Below are 21,651 nucleotides of genomic sequence, written 5' to 3' on the forward strand. Positions count from 1 at the left end.
GTAGACAAAGAAAACAAACATCAATAAACTGGAAGGTGGGTTAAAAAACTGAAACACTAAGAGAAAAGAGTGAGCATGAAGTAAAATAAATAAATAAATCATTCAAAAACAACAGCGGTAATTTCAAAAGTTGAAGCACTTATGTATTCGTCTATAAAAAGACAAAAGAACAGAAAAATAAAGAACATTGAAATTAATAATTTCGAGGGTTTTCAAAATTGATTAAACACACTGTACCCATCCTGGCAGGGGAGAAGTTATTCTAAAGAGATACATCTCACCCTGACTTTGGCTGTGAGACAATGGGCTGAAAGAAAAATGGAATTATCCCAGGAACTTCACTCAGGTAGATGGGAAGGGTTGAAATCCTAGGGCCAGAAAGAAGCAAAACATGTGTTTTCTGTATGGAGTAATCTCTTGTATAATATGTGGACGCACCATCTGTCAACAAAATGTCTATGGCCTGTAGGAAAGGGCAGAATTAGAAGGTGAGACATCTGGGAGAGGGGAGAGAGGGGAGAGAGGGGAGAGAAGGGAGAGAGGGGAGAGGGAGAGAGGGGAGAGAGGGGGAGGGGAGAGAGAGGGAAATCTGGGAAAGAATCAGAACATGGAGATTCACCCCAAAACTCTGAGAAAGTCAGATGCATAAAACTGCTGAGAGGTAACTAACCATGTAGGAGGCATAGACAAGAATAAACGGGTTGTGTAAGTTACAAGCCACTCAGAGAATGTGCCAAACCTTATGACCTAGGCACTTATTCATGAATAATTAAGTCTCAATACTTGTTATTCTGGGAACAAAGAGTCTGGGTAGAAAAGCTTGCAGTTACACTTCTGGAAAGAGGTTTCACATTGACAATGACTTGGAGGGAAGCTCTGGATGGAGCTAGGAGCCCAGACAATGGTGTGCCAGTCATGGGTGGGACAATACATAGACGGCTTGGCAGAGATCAGGCGGGCAGAAAGAAACTAGAACAAGACGTTTAAAGTACTTCAGCGCAACTCAATAGCCTGGAGTTTTATATCCAGCAATTTTTCTTTCTAAATGAAAAGAAAATAAAGACTCTTGAACAGAATATGATGGCATTCATTGACTGTACAGCATCCCTAGGAAAAAAAATGTTAGAAGTTTTTCAAAGAAAAATTGTATTGGTCAGGATTCTGATCTCTCGTAAGAAAGGACTAGTGTCAGTGAACGAATAGAGGAAGGAAAATCTTTTCAAAAGCTCAAAGATAAGTATAGTTAATAGAAAGAGAACCATTCTATTAAATTAGGCCAACACACACACACACACACACACACACACACACACACACACACACACGAGTAAAATCTTTTAAAGGACAAATAGGAAATGGTAACAAAATGGAGTAAAGGGTAGCATCCTTCTAGTCTGCACAGCCACCATCAAAATGACAAAGAGAACCCAGCTTAAGCATCTGCAATTAGCCTTCTCATAATTCTGAGGGTTTTTAAGTCCAAGATCAAGATTCCAACAGGCTCAGTTTCTAGTGGGGGCTCTTCCAGGTTTATCGACAGATGCCTTCTGTGCACTGGGTCTGCAGACAGAGCTTCCTCAGTCTACGCTGAGCCGCTGTGCAATCAGGCATAGTGTGGAGGAATGACAAGTGGGCGGAGGAGACAGACGTGGTGATGAGTTAGTAGACAAGCACACACACACACACACACACAGGTACATATGTGTATATGGACATATATATTCACGTATGTGAAGAAGAATCAAGATGCGGAATTGTTAGTTCCTCTTCTCATTTCTGTGGCCAAATACCAAGCGAGAAGCATTTTCTGGTAAGGTTTGGTGGTGAAGGTTTCATGGGGAGGCAGAGCAGCTCATGGATGTGCAGTAGGAACATGAAGTTGTTTCTCACATGCTAGAGACGTGAAACAGAGAGGAGTGCAGGCTCGGAGATAGCTTTCCTCTTGCCCTTTGTATTCAGCTCAGGGCTCTAGGCGATGGGATACAGTTGCCCACACTCAGAGAGTGCTTTCCCCTCCACTAGTCCTCTCTGGGAAAGCCCTCAGAGATGCAGCCAAATGTGTGCCTTCTTAATTTCCCGGGTGTTTCTTAAAGCAATCATGTTGACAATTAAATTCAATAATCACACAGCGCAAACAAACTCATGCTGCTCCAGAGAGCTGCTTTTCAGCAGATGAACCAATAATGTCACGGAGCAAAGACAGCCTCCTTAACAAATGGAGCTGGGGACACTGGATACCCCCAAATGGAGGAAAGGAACCCAACCACCCTACAGGGAAAGCAGAGTAGAGTGAAGACCTTAGTTAAGGCAAGACAGGAAAACCAGAAACTACCAGAGGAAAATGGGAAAAACCAATGAAAGACATAGGAATAAACAGTGGTTCTGGTTATAGGAAGAACCAATGGGATTAAAATTAACTAAAAAGTGTCTGTACAGGGAAAAAAGCTAATAGAAGCAACACTTTATTTAATTAATAAATTACCAATCAATGTATACATTTTAAAAAATTAAATAACAATTAAATATGCATCGAAGGAAAATAAATATCTAGAGAATACAAAGACTTAAAAAAAATCTCAAAAAGCAGGCAGTCCAGTCAATGAGTATGAAAATCAATTAAATACACATGTTCCACGAATATATACAAATGACCCATAAATCAGTTTTAAAAAGCTGTCTCTCTTAGAAACCTTAGGCCATCGAAATAGAAACCTAGTGTTGTGAATGAGTTGCCTTGGGCTGCTGCTCTTGGTTACTGTCCAGAACTCGATGCTAAGACCCTACACTGTTGAAGGCGCTGTTGGGGGATGTTTTTGCGCACTCTGTATTCAGATGCTGATTTCCATGTCCAGACATCTGGTTGCAGTCTGGATGTTGGCATGGTCAAGCATATCCCATCTCAGTGTTAGGTAAGAATTGTCCTCCATCACCTCTGATTGGTTAATGAAGAGCTGATTCAGCCAAAAACTGGGGAGACGGGAGAGGGAAGGCAGGACTTCTAATCCCAGTCATGGGGGTTCCAAAGAGATCAGAGATGGGGAGAGGGAGAGAGAGAGAAGGATAAGAGAAGCTGGACCATGTGTATGGACTATGTGGATGGACCAGGAGGAGTTGTCATGAGGATACACTTGGAGCAGTGCAAGCCAGGGCAAGGCTCAGATTACAGGTAAAGTACTATACAGCTGGGAAATGGGCAGCCTTAGAAGGTTAGAGCTGTTCAGAACCTGCCTATCTTAGTGCTTGCAGACTATTAATAAATATGAGGTCTAGAACTGATATAGAAACACCCTATAGTTATTTAAGAGCAAAGGAGTGAAGAAAACCCCCAAATTACGTTTCCAAGGCACCACATACCTGAGTGGAGACCATGGCAAAGCCAAGCTGGTACTAACCTGGGAGCTTCAGCTCCCTGGATAGCTGTCTTAGTGCTAGATAGGTCAATGCATGCTACTGGGGGATAAAGTAATGATCAGTTTTACCACTGGGACAGACATTTCCAGCTTAGCAAAGGGAGAATAGAGGGCACACAGTGCCGTACTGGATTGGGATTGGAGACTGCACATAAATTCAGTGCAGCTTGGCATGATGACCCACAGCTATGCATACATACAATCATGGACACATGCAACCATACAAGTGAGGATGCACATAACATTTCTTTTTGATCTCTCAACCGAAAAGCCCAAAAGAGGGCAGCAATTCCTAGTTGCAATGAACACATTTAACACAGCTTCTTTTCTTTTTAAACACAATTCTTCAATCTAGTCTCCTTAGAGAAATGATTAATTCTATGACTGGAGCAGAGTCTACAAAGGATTAACACAGAGCATCTTGTAGTGTTACAAAATTATGGAGTGAAATTTTTTAAAAGAAAAGGATACGTCAAAAGGACACAGGAGTGTTGTGACCCACATGACTTGGGTCCTGGAACTCTGGCAAGGGGTGGCGAGGAAATGGAGAAAGCATAGACAGACAGATAGACAGACATGCAGGAAAGCTTGGGTCTACTCCCACCACAACTGGGACTCTCAGCATGTTCATTTAATAAAGCTCAGAGGGAGGGGAGAGTTAGTCTCCTTAGGAGTTCTCTGAATGTTCAGTCTCGGGCTCTTAACCCCCTAGAGGAGGGAGTCACAGTTGCTTGTACACACTGACAATCATGATTGTCATGAAACACTCAGATTCAGCCTCTGGCAGAGAGCTTTGCTCTTGAGCTTGGCCCATATGAGGAGATGGCATTGCCTAAAACCCATGGAAGGGAAGTCCTTGCGTTCTCAACATGGCTATGCCCATGTCTACAGTATACATCCTCTCAAGACTTCACTCACTCAAGACTTCTTTGGCTCCCTACGTAGGAGCCTACTGCACGAACTATCAATGGCAAAGAGCAGAACAATTTGGGCCACAACATAATCGTCTATTGAATTATGATGTAAAATACCCCAGAGTCCATATGAATGTAAATAACAAAGAGGGTGGGGCAAATCACCTATGCAGAACAATATTTATTTGCAGAAGTTGCATACTAAAGTAAGAAGCACAATGTCCACTTTTTTTTTTTTTTTTTTTTTTTTTTTTTTTTTTCCGGAGCTGGGGACCGAACCTAGGGCCTTGCGGTTGCTAGGTAAGCGCTCTACCACTGAGCCAAACCCCAACCCCAATGTCCACTTTTTAAAGTAGAATACATACTCACTTCCTAAAGAAGACAATATGGAAAGGAGAAAAAAGTCATAAGTCTATCTTAGAAGAATGGAATAGGCCCTACTCAGTCAGGTAATGAAGACTAACCAGGATCCCTGTGCCACGTTCAGAGTATGTACCAATGATACTTTACCATTGTAATCCACCTTCAACCTACAATGTTCATATAATCAGAAGAAAATCATTAGTCAAATTATATTAGAGAGACACTCTATTTAAATAAAAACTTCTCAAAACTAATTAGAAGTGACAAAGAAGGTTTTATTTTGGCTAAGGGAACTATCTACTAGAAGGACATTTCGATTTAAACATCTTCATACCAAACCTGGATACATACTATTATATAAAACAAATGCTAGTAGACATAAAGCCATAGATCAGCCCTAACACACTAATATTAGGTGTCTTCCACATACCACGTTCACCAATGGACAGGTCATACTGACAAAAATAGTCAGGTTAACCAGAGTTAAATAACATCACAGATCAATTGGACATAACGAATTAGCTACAGAACATTCACCCAAACACTGTATACTTTCTTCTCAGTATCTTATAGATGTTTCTCTAAAATAGCTAATTTATCGGGACCAAAAATCTCAACAATTATAAGAAAATTGAAACAATTCCTTGTATTATATCTGACAATGATGAAGTGAATCTTGAAATAAATAGGAAAAAAACTATCTCATAAATTATAGAAACTCACAGAGATGTAATAGTGCACCATTGGATGATTAGCACGACATTGAAGACATCGATAAAAGGAAAATATTCCTAAAATTTAATGACCCTGAAAACACAGTATTTCAAAACATCTTTCCCCATGACCAACTTGGCGTTATTCCATAGATGCAGGGGTAGTTCAAACGACACAAATTGACAAATGTAATAAATCATGTAAATGGACTTAAAGCCATGTGTTATTAAATAGAAATCCTAGTGACATGTGTGAGAATGCTTCCTTATGAGTTGCTAATCATAAAGTCTACAGAAACCCCTGAAACATTAGATGTTCTTCCCATTCCTCTTGGTGCCCAATAGAACTAGACCCTATAGCTGAACACAACACATATTTTCATTGCACGATACAGAGAAATCAAGGTAGAACAGTGCTGGAAACTTCTTCATGCTGAGTAGCTTTCATAATTCCAGGAAGTACAACATCAGCATCAGGAACAGGGAGAGAAAAGTCATCAGTGGTCTGATCCAGCTGTGAACCCTGGGCACCAAAATACCAAATCATCAGGCAAGATCAGACACTGGTGTAACAATGGCATGGCTGCCATGGGGTAAGCAATGTCTTTGGATTTTAGGCCAACTCCACTGAAGAAAGGCACCTGTTACTTAAGTGTGGTCAATGTTCATGGCTGGGAAGTCATAGATCCTAGATGGGGACTTGCTACTATTGTTTTGCTAAATGGACGTAGTGTCGAGTTGCCCTTTAAATATGTTTATACCCTACGTGTGTGCTGCCATCACTCTTGGTTGTACAGACTTCTGAGTGAAGTGACCAGTTAATATAGAGAGTGAGTCATTGTGCTGAAAACAAGCAATTGTGAAGAATAGGAAGGAGCGTGGTAAAATGCTGCCTTTGGTCACGTCATGACTGTTGCATCCATCCATGAACTTACAGCAGCAATTGGTACCCACATTAGACCTACCTGAGGCTGAGCCCATCAATATTCCATCAGGGATGGGGAGGGGCTCATAAGGCCCCGCCTCTGAGAGGAACGTATAGAAGTCAATGATTGCATATGGAAGGTTGAGCTACAAGTACATGTCTCCCACTCAGTCAAGAGGCCGTAAGTAAACACAGTGAGGGGATAAAGTACGAGGAGAAAGATTTGGAAAGAAGGAACTCGGTGGTGGCAGGGGGTGCTAATTAGGAGAGAACACAGGAAACATTCTGAGAACATTGCCAGCTCACAGAAATCTAAAGAGGCAAGATTTCTAAATGTAATGTGGTGCCCTAGATGACATCCTGGGACGAGGAAAGGACACAAGATAGAAACTACAGATACGAATGCGTTATACACTTACTAGTAAGTAACCTCTCAGAATTGGTTCATCGACTGTAACAGGCATTCCAGACCTTAAGGTGGTGTAGGAGCTGAGGAACCACAGAAGTGTCTATGGGAAAAGTGAACTTCCTGCTCCGCCTTTCTGTAGGTAAATGCTTAAGGAAATGAGGACTGTTGCCCAAAGAAGTAAACATTCTTGGCTTGCTCTGCACACAAACTCAGAGCTATTTGTACACAGTGACCCCCAGTGTGTCTATTTCCCGAGGCTCCTAGACATTAAAAACACAAGCAGATCAAGTTAGGTCTACAGAAAATGAAATGCTTAGGCCAACTATATTTCTTATACTCTTTAAATGCTTCAAATGGAAAAATGGCCGTATGCAGCATAGTATAATAGCTGGCCTGGTCTATATAAAATTGCTTGGTCTATTTATGGGTCTACTGGTATATATGGGTCTATAAAAAGACCTATAACATGTATTAATTCATAGCATATTATAAGCCAGTGAGTCCCAACTACATGTTTAATAATGATATCTTAATTTCAGGGGGTTTCAATTTCGCTTTCTGCCTGTAGTAACAACAACAACAACAACAACAGTAGTAGTAGTAGTAGTAGTAGTAGTAGTAGTAGTAGTAGTAGCAGGTATAGCAGTAATAGTAGTGGTAGTAGTAGTAGTAGTAGTAGTAGTAGTAGTAGTAGTAGTAATAGTAATTACTATTTCTAGCAGCTGCCACTGAGTATCGTCTGAGCCCTTCCAAGGGATAATTAGCATTTTCTCAAGAGCCATGAGGTAAATATCGCCACAATTCTCATTTTACAGGTGAGGAAATAAAGACCAGATGAGGTGACACAATGCACCCATGGTGCCAGCTGGCAAAAAGGGACTTTGTATGCAGACTAGACAGTCTGGTGTCACCAAAAATTCCAGCCTGCTTCTATCCCAATGCATATAAAAAAATAGCAAGAAGCTTTGTTGGTGTGGCTTGATATTCATCATCATCATCGTCATTGTCATTGTCATCGTCATCATCATCATCACCACCATCACCATCACCATCATCATCATCGTGATGTCAATGTATTTAGAGCCTAGTCACCCACCACACACTCCTCCAAGTCCTCCCAGAGACTATTCCCACCAACACATCCAAGGGCTGTAAAGTCCTCCGTTGAGGCTCTTTGCGTGGACACACACCCACACACCAGTGCTCAAGGCTCCCGGAGGGCCTTCTGTTCTCTGTCACCTCTTTAAGGAGGACTTGCTCCGGGCAGCAGTCCATTCTGGTTTCCAGAGAAACACCACGTGTACTGTTCTCCGCAGGCAGAGGGAATAATTCAGTGTTCCTCTGCCAGTGTGAGCAATTCCTCTCCACCTAGAGCCTCCGGAGATCCCCAAATCCAGTTCAGGACCTTGAGTGGCAGAGAAAAGACACACGCCTCTCCAGAGAGATGCAGGTCAAGGAAATTCCACTCTGCTGCATGGGCAGAGCTCTGCAAACACTGTTCCTCCCAGGGCCTTGGGACAAAGAAGGAACCCACAGGCCCCACACTGAGGTTATAGGGAGCCCTCCTGTCACCTGCACGCAGGATCTCAGCCTCCTCTGAAATATATTTATGACAAATGCACCATATTTTGTGAGTCAGTTTGAAAGAACATAGAGGAATTTGGATGAAAAATAAGACACCTCAAACCTAAACATTTAAAATAGCCTCTCTCTCTCTCTCTCTCTCTCTCTCTCTCTCTCTCTCTCTCTCTCTCTCTCTCTCTCTCTCCCCTTCTCTCTGCATGCTGCGAAATTATCTGCATTAAAATTTCCCCCAAACTGATTTTCCAAATACATTGTTTAATTAAGAAGTTACATTAAAATTTTAAGACAGAGTTGGGCATAATAAGAGTAATAGAAGACTACTCCAGCAGCTTTTCTTCAGAGAGAAAAACCCAGTTTTCTACTTCCAAACGGAAGCGGCGAGGGAGAATGGCTGCATTTCACTCACCTGTTAAAAGCAGCTCCCACCAGGATCCTTCCCAGCATTTTACTGAGGGTAGAGGCACCGTGTTGATTTCCTGTGATCCCGGATCAGTCAATTAACCTATCTGTGCCTTGGCTGTTTCCATCTATGAAAGTAGAATTACAATGGTCTCCAGCACGCCGGGAATCCTGCCTGACTCTCCTTCTAGCCAAGCAACCATGGTCTTGTGATGTTCAGCTACCCTGGCCCCTGGAGCAAGATAGTTTTCTGTGTGAAGTTTTCTAGACCTTCATGAAGGAGTGGAGAAGGTCACTTGACTATCCAGCTTTCCCTACCACCTGTTATGTACACTTGTGCCTGACTTGCACATGGCCAATACGAGGGGTTCAAGTGTACAGGTCAAGGAAGGTTAGAGGAAGCATGGGCTTGAGGGAGGCTCTGTTGATTCTGTTTAGGGAAAAACCCTCATCCCTGCTGGATAAAGACTTTACAGGTGTTGTCTGTCGGGGGAATTGAACCCACATCCCTCAGCCTTCCCCAAACCTCATTAGTTCCCCATAGTGAAGTTAGGTAAGGTCATGCAACCTTAGCAGAGGAGTAGGCCACATTTGTTTTTAGCTACATTGGGCTGTGGAGGGGATTAAATAGCATAGACCATCAGTGTGACCAGAGTTATTAGTCTCAAGAAGAAATGCAGCAGGCTGAGGGTTCCTGGCTATGTGCGAGCATTTTCTTTGTTCTCCTTTTTAATGCTTTTTTGTGCTGAAGGTCATTGGGAGGATAGCATGACGGTCCTTGTACCCACAGACCTCCAGAGGACCCAGGAATGTTGAGCGCATCTTTCAGTGGGAAAGGTGAGGATCCTGTTCTTCCATCTAGGACACTGAGAACTGAAATTGATCAATAGTCTGGAGATCTGTGTTATCTGTTGGGTTAGGCCACGTCAAGCTCCTACAACCAAGACTGCAGATAACTAGTAATCTATGTGACTCTTATAACCAGACACACACCCCCAAGCTCCCACAACAAGGACCAGAAGTGGTCAATAGCCCATGTGACCTCTATGCTATCTGTACGATGGAGACCAGGCCAGAACTTTAAGCCATTAAGATAGTAAAGGTAGCCTATCTCTAGAGCCCATCTTCTTGGAAAAAATGACATGGATCCTGACTTGAGTTTCAATGCGATCATGCTTCCTTGTGCACCAGGAAACTGTCTTTACCCTCAAATTATACAGCACTTAAATACATTGGGAATAAACCTCCAGGCGTTAGACTCCTTGAAGTTTGATCCAGCTGGATGAAGTCAATCTGTACCAGGTTCTCATTATCTCTTCATGAGGTTTGGTTCCCTGTATGGCACCTGCAGGGACTCCCACAGAAGATGACTGATTTCAGAGCTCCAAACCCTGCCTCTTGAGATTTAGAATATACAGTAAGGCTATGGACTTGGACACCCACACAGATCTTTCTATTATACTGTCACTTTAACTAAAGAATTCTTTCTTATTGACAATATAGGGCACAATATCCGTTGAATGTGAGCTGTTACCCATAGGCTCATGTGTTGAATGCTTTATTTAGGCTTTATTTAGGAGTATTAGAAATGTTAATAGCTGGGCTTATCTGGAGCAAGTAGGAGGCATCCAATGGGGGCCATATCTTGTCTTAGGACCTTTCTGTTTCTATTGTTACTACCTTCCTGGTAGCTCTGAATGTTCTTCCATTCAGGCCCTCCATTCCAAGGCCCTCTCCATGTTCTTCCTACTCTGATTTGTCTCACCTAGAATCAACAAGACTCTGAACTGTGGGCAGTGAGCCCCAAAGCCATGAGCCAAGATAAATTCTTCCTTTAAGCCATTCGCTCATGTGTTTTGTGACTTCGATGCAAGAGTAACGAATTCAAGTGTGTTTACACTTTAAATGGTTGCATGGTTGATTTTAATTTGTATCTAGAAAGGAAGCCAGGAGAGTTAGTTGTTTGAAACGCCCTATGAGAAACCAATGCTTCAAGAATGCATGTAAACATATTAATGGTTTTTATCAATAAAAAAAAATCTAAGATCCTCACAAGTTGTGGTTATCTTAAAGAACGTTGAGACTTTTTCTTTCCTTGCAATTGCTAAAGGAATAAATGTGTTCAGGGAAGGGGCAGGAATGCTATGTGGGCTTAACTGTCCTTGAACAAACATGGAATGAGAATTTAGCAAGCTGGTCAGGCCTCCAAGCGGAGGTCTCTGGTCCTTATGGCTGATTGAGCATTCCACCAATGCCCAGAGCACAGGTCACCCACCTCAGCAAGGACGGCTGCTCCTCCCCAGACTTGGAAGACCTTTCTTTGACCCTTCCAGAGAGTAACCAGATGCCTTCTGCAGAGTGTGACCTGGCTCTCACATCTTCTTACATTCTGGGCATTGGGTAGAGTTTGACCGATGTCTTGTGTTCAAGGGGGACAGCCTCTTAGGAAGCATGGTTGTAGGGAGAAAGCATTGACTGACCCTTCTACTCCCTGCAGAATCTCACTGATTGAAGATGGTATTGTACATGAATACATGCACTGTGTGTGTGTGTGTGTGTGTGTGTGTGTGTGTGTGTGTGTGTAGGAGAGACTGTAGGAATGCCCACGCCACTCCTCACATGTAGAAGCTCTCTCTTCCCTAGTTCTGAGGCAGAATATTTATTGTTCCCTACAACACAGTCCAAGCCAACGGGCACCAAGCTAGCTGACCTGTGAGCTTTGGGGGATTCTCTTGTCTGTGTCTCCCTTGTCCACACAGAAATGCTGAGAATGAAGCCTCAAGCTAATACATCCATTCCCAAGCACCCAACCCGAACTTACTGAGTCGTCCCACGAACAGTGTAATCTGGTACTAGAACCATTGTTTTCCACACACATGGGAACCGAAGCACAGAAAGATTAAATAAGTGCTTAGTACCACAATGCTCATAGTTAGGAGCCAGGACGCACGTTCCAGGAGTGATCTTCTGATAATTACTCTGAGTAGTCTTTATAGCCTTTGAGATAGTCAGCACGGCAGGCATGGGCTGTGGTGACTGCACCCATTCTTCTACAGTATGTTCTGCCCCTTGCTGCACTGTGACCCTGCGCTGTCCTACAGTGCACTGCTCTGTGTTGCACTGCCCTGTGCTGTGCTGTCCTATGCTACACTCCTCTGTGCTGTGCTGCCCTGTGTTGTACTTCCCCATGCTGCACTGTACAGAGCTGTGCTGTTTGGTGCTTCACTGCCCCACTCTGCACTGTCCTGAGCTGCACGGTGATGCTGAGCTGCCCCGTTCTGTGCTGCCCCTTGTTGCACTGGGATGCTGCCTTTGTCCATGCTTCTGTCCACGCGGGTCACAGTGTGCTGCTCCTGTCCCCGAGCTCCATGTTCAGATTAGCCATAGGCCATTCACTTGCCTTGCTCTTTCCTGAATGCCATCCCCCAAATGTCCACATGGTTAGCTTTCTTATTTTTTTCTAAGTCCTTGTTCAAAGGCCATCTTCTTGGGGAGGCCACATTTTTATATTCCATTTCCAATAACAGCATGACCCTCCTCTTCCCGTGTTCCTGGAGCAGCTCACACTGTTCATCATCTCCAGAACCCAGTCATAATCCCACATACTACGTGCATTGTCTCTACCCCACCCCTGCCCCTCAGTGGACTACAAGCTCCATGAGGTTGGATTTTTTTTTCTTTGTCGCCTCAGAGAATTCGTCCAACTGCCAAAAATCATGTCTTGTACACGAGTGCTCAGTGTCCGCTGGGCAAATGCCAGCTCCCTTTGTTCTCTCCTCTATTTTGCCCCCCTTCCCCCAAAGCCTTGGCTTATGCTCCACTCGGTCAAGGAGACCTTCTGTAACTCCGGCTCCGCTCCCAGGCTGTGGTTCTTTTGTGCGTTTCTGTCACCGTTGCCGAGCATAGTTTGTCAGAGTCCATGTCTGCAAGCCACTGATTACAGCGACTCTACAGCAGGGATAATGGCCACAAGACAAGAGCTGTTCAGGTCTCTGTCCCATCCCCAGGCCAAGCATGCTGTTATGTGACAAGCCTTAAATATAAAGAAACAAGAAGCTGCTGAATACAGTAATGAATTCCCACTTGCCCCCGGCCTGCGTCAAATGACAAAGGGCTATGGGAATCCTACTGGTGGTTGCTCATAGTTTCTGGTTTAATTTTCTTAGCAGGTTTGTTGCTGTGCTTGTTAATTTTGTGCCTGTTTATTAAGCCAAACATTTAGTCAACAATTATTTTAAGTGTTTCTCTGTAGGTGTTTTTGGCAGGATTGATTAACATTTACGTCAACAGTCTGAATAAGGCAGATCGCCCATCCCAACGTGGGTGGGCATCTCATGCAATCTGTTGAAAGTCCAAATGGAATCCAAAGGCTGATCGCTATGGGTAAAACAGAAGAAACTCTGCCGGCTCCTCCTGTCTGTCTTTGAGACGTACCTCAGACTAGACTTGCACTACCAGCTCCTTAAGTCTCTGGACTGCTCAGCGGAGATCATGAGCTTGCCCATTAGCTTATCATCTGAGCCAATTTTCCTGAATTAGTTGACATTAAAAAAATCAGTTTTAAAAATGCAGTCCATTGACTTCTCATCTACAACATCTGGTAATTCTGATTATTAACACAGGGCATTAATGAGGAACACCTCTGGATTTGTTTGAGATGGTCTCTCCAGGAAGGTTAACTAAGCATGGAAGAACCAGCCTGAACGTAGGTAGTAGCATCCCACGGCCTGAGAGAAAGGAGGAAGCCAGCTGGGCACCAAGCATAGCTGTCGCTACATTGTGGCTATGGAAACAATGTAACCAACCACCGCTCTAGACTATGCCTTACCTGCCCTGTAAGCTACCTTAGGTTATGGTGGACTCTACACCCTGACCTATAACCCAGAATACTCTTCTCTCCTTAAGTAACTTCTTTTCCTGCACATCATCACCATTACAAGGACAACAACGAATACAGCCACCAACAAGAGCCACACCTCCCATTTTAATTAAGCCTTATCATGCAAGAAGCCAGTTCTTCAGCCTCTGTGTCCTTTTCTGTGTGGGGAAAATGTCGATTTCCTGCTCTAATTATCATATAGTTTTTCACTCTTTACACGCCTTTCTTTCTACTAGACTGGGGGTTTTGTTTTGTTTAAGTATGTGTCCTTATAGCATAAACCTTGATCAAAATGTCTTCCTTATTTAATTGTTCTCTAGCCCCACCCTCACCCCCTTCCCCCAAACACACACAATTCCCCTTGGAGAGGAATTTCAAAGACACAGAAGAGCAGGAAACATCCATTAGGCGGAACATTTTCTGACATTTAAGTGACACCACTTTAACCAAAAACAAGTAGACATCCGTCACTTGTCCTGGTTCCCTGATGATCCTGAGGTGAAAGGGTCACAGCTCCTCAGACCTTGGATTAATGAAAGGGGGAAACTGCTTACCAAGGCACAACTGCCCAAACGCTAAAATCTCCCATCTAATGTCGTGCAGGAAGACAAGGTTCCTGATGAGTTTCTGCCACCCAAGCCACACACAGAGGAGTAAAGAGCGGCTGGTGTAGTCAGCAAGCAGCTGCAGGATTTACGCCCAGACATGAACAGGTTTGCCGGGGAAGAGGAACGTTCGCTAAGGCCAACGCTACGTTTGCGAAGGCCAACGCTTTCTGAAGAATTGTAAAGCTGACGATGTCGCGCCAACGGGGTGACCTTGAGCTCCCTGCCAAACATAAGCCAACTATAAACACTGAGTGGACACAAACTAGCAACTCCGATGGTCCTTCTCAGAACCTCCCCCCTCTCCCAACAGCCGCTTCGTGCGCTTTTGAGGTCAGTGGCGACGCTCATCCACCCCTAGATGATGTATGTGGTTTTATGCACTTTATGATCTGGCTTGAAATGGATCAGCAACGGTTCATCAGTCAGAGCAAGTTGTATTGACTGCTTCTTACCCGACAGCGTGCAGCGGTAGCTATGGCGGGCGATGGTTTGTTGTTGCTGATTTGATTTGATTTGATTTCAGAACGTTGGCGAAAGCCCACAGGAAAAGCACTAAAGGCCAGTTCTGGGATTTGCGACTTTCGTGGGACTTATAATGTAGGATGGGATGGAGCAGTAAGACGAGAACAGAAGACATAGTAAACGTCCGCCACTCACCTTCCACTACTTAACCTCTCAGTGAACCGTGTTATGGTCTCAGAAAAGATACACAGGACGCCAAACAAGCACATCTGTCAACAGACCCTCTCACTCGATCTCAGTCACATTCTCTCAATAATAATAATAATAATAATAATAATAATAATAATAATAATAATAATAATAATAATAGTAACTTAGGGTTACAGAAGTGTCATAAATATAAAATATACAATGAAATAATGTAAGTGAAGCTGACCTGTGTAGTGCCTGGAACAAAGTGTCCAAGGATATATTATTTGGTGATTGTGAGACACTAGGAAATATGCATCTATGCCTTAAACTGGACAGTGCTCATGTTCCCTTTCCTTATGATGAGGCTTCTCTTTGGTGATTGTAGGAGATAAGACAGGAGATGTATCCTCTACTTCAGACGGGATACATTCTATGCCCTTCACTTACTTTTGGTATGCACAATTATTGCTTTTCATTCCAACACTTCACATATGCTCATAAACACAGGTATTTTATCTATGCCCGTTAATATAGTAATGTAGCTAAATCATCCCAAAATTTGTCTACAAACAGTAAGGTTGAATAAAGATGCTACTTCTTTCTAAAATATCCTCAAGATGAGGATGCTCAGAGGAACCAATGGGCACTGCCCAAGGAAGCATTGTGCCAGCATCCTCCCGCCTTCTAGCCTCAGATTCTCCTTAGTCCCTGCGTGTCTTCTTAGACTGCCTTTTCTGATTCTCTTCAATCTTCTGTGCTACCCAATATATGCCTGGAAATCCATTTACTACTTCAAAGAGATCTGGTTTCCCTTGCTTATAATCTGTAGCGATAATAAATCTGTGCTTCTCTGGTGCTTGGAGGGAAGAGTTATCACTAAAAATCAGTTAATAAGGATATCACAGGAGATGAAATCCTATTTTGATGGGCTCACATGGCTCGAGCTAACAATCTGTGTACCCCATCTTCAATTGAGCAACTGTGACGACAGGTAACTGCATTCAGCCTGTTCTTCTCCAGCTCTCAGGGCCTAGACATCTCTGCTGATAGCCAGTCCTTAATCCAGAGATAAACCTCCACACTGGAGAATTCAAAGATTTCTTAAAAAGAACTAATGTGGAGAGATTCCTTTAAAACTCTCTTTTTTAACATGTAGTTTTAAGAAAAAAATGATGTATATCTAAAAATGAATATAAAGTATATCTAACGTCTCATAGAGGATTTGTATCCAGGTATGTGAAAAGAATATATGAAGGTGTGATTAGCAAACAAAACATTATATAAGTCCATTGTTCAAAGTGGGAGGCAAGGCTAAGCTGGTATATTTACAGATAGTAATGGTATAAAATGACTCAGGCCAAGGACTGAGAGGAGAGGATGATATCACCACATAAGCATAGATGAGAGGATCTGCAATGAGCCACAGCGAGCTTATGACTTAGGACACGGCATGGAATCAGTAAAAGACATGGGCACAGAGTAGAATCAGTAAAGAAGACAGGGCCAGTTAGTGTGAAAATCACAACTGCATTTATTTCAGTAGCCAAATCGTGACACCTTTCCAAGGAAGGCTTGAGCAGATGTCAAAACTCTAAGTAAATTGACGATTAGCAAGTTCATTGGATGTGGCAGGTAGAAAGTGTGGCTGGACCTTGAGCAGTGTTGCTGTGCTAAGGTGTGAGTCTAGAATCCTCGAAAGAACACAGTAGCCGGGAGCAGGGGGTACAGAGTGGGTCCCAGCTCTTGAGTGAAGCTTTCATTTGAGAGGAAAGGAAAACTGATATCGATTAAGGATAATAAGGATATGGGAAGAACTTTTAGGGTAGGAATCGTTTCTATATTGTAGCAGGCCCCCAGACTTTAGTAGACCCTGAGACCTTAGTAGAGACAATGCCATATTAGATGTCATTCTGATCGTAGAACCCAGCACATAGACCCCAATACCTCCCCAAATGGGAACAAAGACCTAATCCATCAAAGATCTAGGTCATAGCTCCAGGACCTAGGAAAGACCCTAAATGTACTAACTAACCTTGACTTTGGGCTTCTGTGATTCTGCTTTTTGCTAACCAAAATGCATTAACTAGGGTGTGGTTTTGTACAGAAAAGGCTCAGAGCTACACAGTTTGAGCATGTTCCCTGTGTAGCCATGGGGCAGTGAATAAAGAGCTTTCTATTGGCTTTAATAATCTGTGTGTCCCCTGAATGAGCAGGACGGTATGCATTGTTCAGAATAACACAGGGGTCCTTACAGAGGTCTGAGAAGTGGATTAGGTGGAAAAATTGGCCTCGGTGCTCCAGGAACCGTGGTGGGAGGAGCCAGTTTAGATTTGTTAAGGGTAGGTAGACTTGGTATGAACCTATGGAGGCTCTCCTTGGTTCATTTTTTGTTTATTCAGTGAAGGACAAAGAAAGATGGCAAGGTGAGCTATGATGGTGAAAAATATGTCAGAGGTAGGGAAAGATGAGTTGCAACATCCAGAAGAGGGGAGAAGAAAGGCTGTGCCAGGGAAACGTCAGATTCACAGGCATCATAAAGATTTGTTTTGGATTTAGCTGGAGAGAGCTCATTAGGTTTTAATCTTCTTTCTTTTTTTTTTTTTTTTTTTTTATCGTCTTGAGTTTCATTTGTTCTAGGCATCTAGGGTAATTCAGGCATTTGGGCTAATAGCCACTTATCAATGAGTGCATACCATGTATGTCTTTCTGTGATTGGGTTAGCTCACTCAGGATGATATTTTCCAGTTCAACCATTTGCCTCTTAATTTCATAAAGTCGTTGTTTTTTTTTTATTATTTTTTTATTAACTTGAGTATTTCTTTATACATTTGAATGTTATTCCCTTTCGGTTTCGGGCAAACATCCCCCTCCCCCCCCTTCCTTATGGGGGTTCCCCCCCCAACCCTCCCCCCCTTGCTGCCCTCTCCCCAACAGTCTAGTTCACTAGGGGTTCAGTCTTGCAGGACCCAGGGCTTCCCCTTCCACTGGTGCTCTTACTAGGATATTCATTGCAACCCTCGAGGTCAGAGTCCAGGGTCAGTCCATGTATAGTCTTTGGGTAGTGGCTTAGTCCTGGAAGCCCTGGTTGGTTGGCATTGCTGTACATATGGGGTCTCGAGCTCCTTCAAGCTCTTCCAGTTCTTTCTCTGATTCCTTCAACAGGGGTCCCGTTCTCAGTTCAGTGGTTTCCTGCTGGCATACGCCTCTGTATTTGCTGTATTCTGGCTGTGTCTCTCATGAGCGATCTGCACTCACATTTTGATCATCCGTCTTGAGTTTCATTTGTTCTAGGCATCTAGGGTAACTCAAGCATTTGGGCTAATAGCCACCTATCAATGAGTACATACCATGTATGTCTTTCTGTGATTGGGTTAGCTCACTCAGGATGATATTTTCCAGTTCCAACCATTTGCCTACGAATTTCTTAAAGTCATTGTTTTTTGATAGCTGAGTAATATTCCATTGTGTAGATGTACCACATTTTCTGTATCCATTCCTCTGTTGAAGGGCATCTGGGTTCTTTCCAGCTTCTGGCTATTATAAATAAGGCTGCGATGAACATAGTGGAGCACGTGTCTTTTTTATATGTTGGGGCATCTTTTGGGTATATGCCCAGGAGAGGTATAGCTGGATCCTCAGGCAGTTCAATGTCCAATTTTCTGAGGAACCTCCAGACTGATTTCCAGAATGGTTGTAGCAGTCTGCAACCCCACCAACAATGGAGGAGTGTTCCCCTTTCTCCACATCCTGCCAGCATTTGCTGTCACCTGAGTTTTTGATCTTAGCCATTCTCACTGGTGTGAGGTGAAATCTCAGGGTTGTTTTGATTTGCATTTCCTGATGACTAAAGATGTTGAACATTTCTTTAGGTGTTTTCTCAGCCATTCGGCATTCCTCAGCTGTGAATTCTCTGTTTAGCTCTGAACCCCATTTTTTTAATAGGGTTATTTGTCTCCTTGCTGTCTAACTTCTTCAGTTCTTTGTATATTTTGGATATAAGCCCTCTATCTGTTGTAGGATTGGTAAAGATCTTTTCCCAATCTGTTGGTTTTGCCGTTTGTCCTAACCACAGTGTCCTTTGCCTTACAGAAGCTTTGTAGTTTTTATGAGATCCCATTTGTCGATTCTTGATCTTAGAGCATAAGCCATTGGTGTTTTGTTCAGGAAATTTTTTTCCAGTGCCCATGTGTTCCAGATGCTTCCCTAGTTTTTCTTCTATTAGTTTGAGTGTGTCTGGTTTGATGTGGAGGTCCTTGATCCACTTGGACTTAAGCTTTGTACAGGGTGATAAGCATGGATCGATCTGCATTCTTCTACATGTTGACCTCCAGTTGAACCAGCACCATTTGCTGAAAATGCTATCTTTTTTCCATTGGATGGATTTGGCTCCTTTGTCAAAAATCAAGTGACCATAGGTGTGTGGGTTCATTTCTGGGTCTTCAATTCTGTTCCATTGGTCTATCTGTCTGTCTCTGTACCAATACCATGCAGTTTTTATCACTATTGCTCTGTAATACTGCTTGAGTTCAGGGATAGTGATTCCCCCTGAAGTCCTTTTATTGTTGAGGATAGTTTTAGCTATCCTGGGTTTTTTATTATTCAGATGAATTTGCAAATTGTTCTGTCTAACTCTTTGAAGAATTGGATTGGTATTTTGATGGGGATTGCATTGAATCTGTAGATCGCTTTTTGGTAAAATGGCCATTTTACTATATTAATCCTGCCAATCCATGAGCATGGGAGATCTTTCCACCTTCTGAGGTCTTCTTCAATTTCTTTCTTCAGTGTCTTGAAGTTCTTATTGTACAGATCTTTTACTTGCTTGGTTAAAGTCACACACGAGGTATTTTATATTATTTGGGTCTATTATGAAGGTGTCGTTTCCCTAATTTCTTTCTCGGCTTGTTTCTCTTTTGTGTAGAGGAAGGCTACTGATTTATTTGAGTTAATTTTATACCCAGCCACTTTGCTGAAGTTGTTTATCAGCTTTAGTAGTTCTCTGGTGGAACTTTTGGCATCACATAAATATACTATCATATCATCTGCAAATAGTGATATTTTGACTTCTTCTTTTCCGATCTGTATCCCCTTGATCTCCTTTTGTTGTCTGATTGCTCTGGCTAGAACTTCAAGAACTATATTGAATAAGTAGGGAGAGAGTGGGCAGCCTTGTCTAGTCCCTGATTTTAGTGGGATTGCTTCAAGTTTCTCTCCATTTAGTTTAATGTTAGCAACTGGTTTGCTGTATATGGCTTTTACTATGTTTAGGTATGGGCCTTGTATTCCTATTCTTTCCAGGACTTTTATCATGAAGGGGTGTTGAATTTTGTCAAATGCTTTCTCAGCATCTAATGAAATGATCATGTGGTTTTGTTCTTTCAGTTTGTTTATATAATGGATCACGTTGATGGTTTTCTGTATATTAAACCATCCCTGCATGCCTGGGATGAAGCCTACTTGATCATGGTGGATGATTGTTTTGATGTGCTCTTGGATTGGTTTGCCAGAATTTTGTTGAGTATTTTTTGCGTCAATGTTCATAAGGAAATTGGTCTGAAGTTCTCTTTCTTTGTTGGGTCTTTGTGTGGTTTAGGTATAAAAGTAATTGTGGCTTCATAGAAGGAATTGGTAGTGCTCCATCTGTTTCAATTTTGTGGAATAGTTTGGATAATATTGGTATGGGTCTTCTATGAAGGTCTGATAGAATTCTGCACTAAACCCGTCTGGACCTGGGCTCTTTCTGGTTGGGAGACCTTTAATGACTGCTTCTATTTCCTTAGGAGTTATGGGGTTGTTTAACTGGTTTATCTGTTCCTGATTTAACTTCGGTACCTGGTATCTGTCTAGGAAATTGTCCATTTCCTGTAGATTTTCGAGTTTTGTTGAATATAGGCTTTTATAGTAAGATCTAATGATTTTTTGAATTTCCTCTGAATCTGTAGTTATGTCTCCCTTTTCATTTCTGATTTTGTTAATTTGGACACACTCTCTGTGTCCTCTCGTTAGTCTGGCTAGGGGTTTATCTATCTTGTTGATTTTCTCAAAGAACCAACTTTTGGTTCTGTTGATTCTTTCTATGGTCCTTTTTGTTTTCTACTTGGTTGATTTCAGCTCTGAGTTTGATTATTTCCTGCCTTCTACTCCTCCTGGGTGTATTTGCTTCTTTTTTTGTTCTAGAGCTTTTTAGGTGTGCTGTCAAGCTGCTGACATATGCTCTTTCCTGTTTCTTTCTGCAGGCACTCAGCGCTATGAGTTTTCCTCTTGCACAGCTTTCATTGTGTCCCATAAGTTTGGGTATGTTGTACCTTCATTTTCATTAAATTCTAAAAAGTTTTAATTTCTTTCTTTATTTCTTCCTTGACCAGGTTATCATTGGTAGAGCATTGTTCAGTTTCCACGTGTATGTGGGCATTCTTCCCTTATTGTTATTGAAGACCAGCTTTGGGCCGTGGTGGTCTGATATACTTATGGGATTATTTCTATCTTTCTGTATCTGTTGAGGCCTGTTTTTGACCAATTATATGGTCAATTTTGGAGAAAGTACCATGAGGAGCTGAGAAGAAGGTATATCCTTTTGCTTTAGGGTAGAGCGTTCTATAAATATCCGTTAAGTCCATTTGGCTCATGACTTCTCTTAGTCTGTCTCGTCTCTGTTTAATTTCTGTTTCCATGATCTGTCCATTGATGAGAGTGGGGTGTTGAAATCTCCTACTATTATTGTGTGAGGTGCAATGTGTGTTTTGAGCTTTAGTAAAAGGTTTCTTTTTACATTATGTAGGTGCCCTTGTATTTG

Source organism: Rattus rattus, chromosome 1, assembly GCF_011064425.1.
Source record: "Rattus rattus isolate New Zealand chromosome 1, Rrattus_CSIRO_v1, whole genome shotgun sequence".
NCBI lineage: Eukaryota > Metazoa > Chordata > Mammalia > Rodentia > Muridae > Rattus > Rattus rattus.